Source organism: Callorhinchus milii, unplaced genomic scaffold (genome assembly GCF_018977255.1).
Source record: "Callorhinchus milii isolate IMCB2004 unplaced genomic scaffold, IMCB_Cmil_1.0 Scaffold1, whole genome shotgun sequence".
Lineage (NCBI taxonomy): Eukaryota > Metazoa > Chordata > Chondrichthyes > Chimaeriformes > Callorhinchidae > Callorhinchus > Callorhinchus milii.
Genome location: NW_024704742.1, coordinates 24,484,994 through 24,489,588, shown reverse-complemented (window position 1 = coordinate 24,489,588; position 4,595 = coordinate 24,484,994).

The window sequence follows — 4,595 nt, the reverse complement described above, 5'->3', positions numbered from 1 at the left end:
GGTCTCTCTCTCCCCCCCCCCCCCCCCCCCCCCCCCGTCCCTTTCTCCCCTTTTCCCTCTCACTCTATCTCTCCTGTCCTTTATCTCACACTATCTCTCCTGTCCTTTATCTCACACTATCTCTCCTGTCCTTTATCTCACTCTATCTCTCCTGTCCTTTATCTCACTCTATCTCTCCTGTCCTTTATCTCACACTATCTCTCCTGTCCTTTATCTCACACTATCTCTCCTGTCCTTTATCTCACTCTATCTCTCCTGTCCTTTATCTCACACTATCTCTCCTGTCCTTTATCTCACTCTATCTCTCCTGGCCTCTCTCTCTCTCCTCTGCCCCCTCTCCCCTGCCCTCTCTCCCCTGCCCTCTCTCTCTCCCCTGCCCCTCCTCTCTCTCTCTCCCTGCCCCCTCTCCCCTGCCCCCTCTCTCCCCTGCCCCTCTCTCTCCCCTGCCCCCTCTCCCCTGCCCCTCTCTCCCCTGCCCTCTCTCTCTCCCCTGCCCCCTCTCCCCTGCCCTCTGTCCCCCTCTCTCTCTCTCTCTCCCCTGCCCCCTCTCCCCTGCCCTCTGTCCCCCTCTCTCTCTCTCTCTCCCCTGCCCCTCTCCCCTGCCCTCTGTCCCCCTCTCTCTCTCTCTCTCCCCTGCCCCCTCTCCTCTGCCCTCTGTCCCCCTCTCCTCTGTCTCTCGCCCTCTGTACGAACTGTAGATTGAAGTTTGGCGCGCTCCCAGCATGCCTCGCGCATCCGCCAACGAGGCGAGCAGGAGTCCTCCGATAAGAAAGAGGTGACGCAGCGCAGTGTGCCTCTGGTTACCTAGCGACGGCGGCGTGTGTGCAGGAGGCCACACATGATGTGTGTGTGTAAGAGTACGTGGGGAGGGCTGTGTGGGGAGGGGTGTGTGGGGGTGTGTGGGGAGGGGTGTGTGTGGGGGTGTGTGTGGGGGTGTATGTGTGTGTGGGGGGTGTATGTGTGTGGGGGGGGGGTGTGGGGAGGAGTGTGTGTGTGGGTGTGTGTGTGGGTGTGTGTGGGTGTGGGGAGGAGTGTGTGTGTGGGTGTGTGTGGGGGTGTATGTGGGTGTGGGGTGTGGGGGTGTGTGTGGGGGTGTGTGGGGAGGACTGTGGGTGGGGGTGTGTGTGGGTGGGGGTGTGTAGGGAGGGGTTGTGAGTGTATGAAACTCTTGTTCACGCCTTCATCACATCCAGGCTCGACTATGCAAATGCTCTGCTTGTCGGCCTTCCCACCTCCTCCCTCCACAGGCTGCAGATAATCCAGAACTCTGCAGCCCGTGTCCTCTCCCGCACCCAACTCCGTGACCCCATCTCCCCCACTCGCCCGACTCCATTGGCTCCCTATCCTTCAGAGGATCCAGTACAAGGTTCTGGTCCTCACATACAAAGCCCTCCATGGCCTCGCCCCATCCTACCTCTGCGACCTCCTAACCCCCTACCAGCCCACCCGCTCCCTCCGCTCAGCCGGCTCCGGCTGCTCCATGTCCCCTGACCCACCCGCCCCACCATTAGCAGGAGAGCCTTCAGCCAATCTGCCCCCAACCTCTGGACTTCCATCCTCCAGTAACTCCGCCTCGCCCCCTCCTTAGCCTCCTTCAAGTCCCACCTCAACATCCTCCTCTGCGACCATGCCATCGGCCACCCCCCTTCCCCTCCGCTCCCCCACTCCCTGACCCCAGCTCGGGTCTGAGATGCTGTGCACTGTCCAGCGCCTTGAGACATCCTCCTGACGTGAAAGGCGCTATACAAATATAATCTTGTTGTATGTGGGGAGGGGCGTTTGTGAATGTGTGGGAAGGGGTGTGTGAGGAGGGGGAATGAGTGTGTGGGGAGGGGTGTCTGCGAGTGTGTGGGGAGGGGTGTGTATGTGTGGGGAGGGCTTTGAGTGTGTATGTGGGAGGGGAGTTTGTGAGTGTGTGTGTGTGGGGAGGGGTGTTTGTGAGTGTGTGTGTGTGTGGGGAGGGGTTTGTGTCTGAGTGATGTGACAAGGGGTGTGTGTGAGTGTATGTGGGGAGGGGTATGAGTGTGCGTGTGTGAGTGTGGAGTTATGTGTGTGTGGGGAAGGGTGTGAGTGTATGTGGGGAAGGGTGCATGTGGGTGTGTTGTAGGGAGGGGTGTGTGCACACCCCCATCTCCATTCAGCCCTTCGAGCCTGTTCCACCATTCAATTAGATTATGGCTGATCTGTACCTCAACTAATCCTGCCAATTCCAATATCCTGCTTTTTCCCCATATCTCTTGATACCCAGAATATATTTTGTAAACCAAATCCAGGGCACACTTTGTATATAAAAAAATTGAACTCTTCAAATTCCTGATGCTGGCAGTGACGTAAAAGCTTGTTGGGTTAATAGCTGTATTTCTCCGATGGTTTAAGAATGTTATTGTTCTTGCTCAGTTTGTTGCTGACCTCAAGACGGGGCAAATTTGGCCCCGGGAACACAATACCTCATCTGGGGACTGTCCCCAGAAATTAGAGATGTATGGGTCATCCTATGAATCAAGCCGGGCAGTTTTCTGAGCTCACAAAGACCCACCTCAAGTGCGGTGCTGGGGGAGTGCTGCCTAGTTGGAGGTGCCATCCTCGGATCCATTGCATGATGGTTTGTGGGATGATTGTGTGCAAATTGTCTACCGCATGCGACCTCAAGTACATCTCCACTTTTGTAAGGATTTAAAAATATATATTTTTTTGTTGGTCAGTAGAGATTTTTGGCACTGTATTCCATCTTTTAACCACCTGCTGTTTGGAAAAGGTTCCACACCACCACCCCCCCACCAACTGTTCCTATCATTTATGCCCCAGTGTATTATCAATTCATCAGCAGTCATTTGGGAGCAGTTTACATTTTAGAAAATTCTGGGCACTGAAAAAAAAGCTGGCACCTCTATCTTTGAGGTTTTTTTACAGTAAAGATGTATCAAATGTGGGTCACGTTTTATTTACTTTGAATTAGTGAGTTTTGACAGGTTCGACCAGGAGCCTGCAACAATACTGCTGAAACCAGTTTTTCAATTTGCACAGTCTGCTTCAATGTTAAATTATTAACGTGAATTGAAAATTCATGGCTCCAAAGTCACTGGGGCATAAAGAAACAAAACAGAAGTCATTAGGATTCATGTCTGAATGAACTTGAAGGCACCACACTAAGCTTGATGTAGACAGGGCTGTTAGCAATAAATCAAGAGTTTCATTTATTTTCAAAATAGGTTACGTTTTAAAAAATGTGTCACTTCAAACTAGTGCCAGTCTGCATAGATTGCAAAGCTTCTCTTCTTTTCTCCTCTGCTTCCCTGATGTCAGCCTGGCTCAGTGGTAGCACTCTCATTTCTGGGTCAGAAGGTTGTGGGTTCAAACTCTATGTCAGGACTTGAACTCACCTCGTCTAAGCTGACAGACACATCAATGTAGTGCTGGGGCGTGTTGCATAGTTGGGAGTTGCCATCCTTTGGATGAATTGTTAACTGAGGTCCCGCCTGACTGTTCAGGTGGACCTTAAAGATCACATGGCTCAATTCAAAAAGGGGTGTTTCCCCCAGTGTCCTTGCCAAAAAAAAAAACCAAATAAAATTGGTCATTCACTTCATAGCTGTTTGTGGGGCATTGCTGTGCACAAATTGCTTTCACCTGGTAAAATGATACCTATTGGTATCTTCCCCTGAAAATGGAGTCAAGCTTAAGAACTCACATGTGAGGAATTATACAGACCATCCTCTGATGCTGGAAAAGGAAATAGACTGTTTTACTGCTTTATTCTATTGTTATGTAGAGCCAAATGTCTGTTTAGCTGCTAGTGAATCAACTGTTATGGCAGACTGTTTACCCCTAAGGGCATCATACCCATCCCCTAAGGGCAGTGGAGTCCTGTAGCTCAGTGGTTAGAGCACTCGCTTTGCAAGTGAGAGACCTGAGTTCAATTCCAGGCACAGGGCGAAACCTTGGGCAAGTTTCCTTACTCCACACAGAGCCTAATAATAATCCCTCCAAACACCAAAAACAATAATAAATTGATCATTTTCAATCCAAGACTGTTTGTGGGACATTGCTGTGCGCAATTGGCTGCTGCGTTCGCCCACAAATATACAGTCAATTCACTTTAGTGTGTTCTGTGAAGCGCTTTGGGACGTCCTCCCGACGTGAAAAGCGCTATATCAAATGCAAGGATTATTATATTATTATTATCTTGCATCCAAACTAATTTACAAAGTCAGGATCACATTTTATTGTCTAGTCTTCTTTCAGAATGCTTGGTTTGTTTCTCTGACTTTTCAGCTAAGAGAAAGCTTCAAAACACGTTGGATAAATCTTCAATTTAAAACTACTGGACTTCCACAACTCAGATCCCAACATTGCCTCCACCCGATTAAACACAATAGCAACCAACCATCCAAGCTTGACGTAACATCTGTTTGGGCTACATTGCTGCTTTGATTTCCCCCTACTCTGTGTGTCACTAATTGCACATAAAATGGCAAAATAGCAGTACTTGGAGTTTGATAGACAACTAACCATCCTCCACTTTGTACCCACGCAGATTTTCCAATTGAAACAAAGGAAGGACGATCTTCAAACAATGAAAGGCACTCAGCATACTG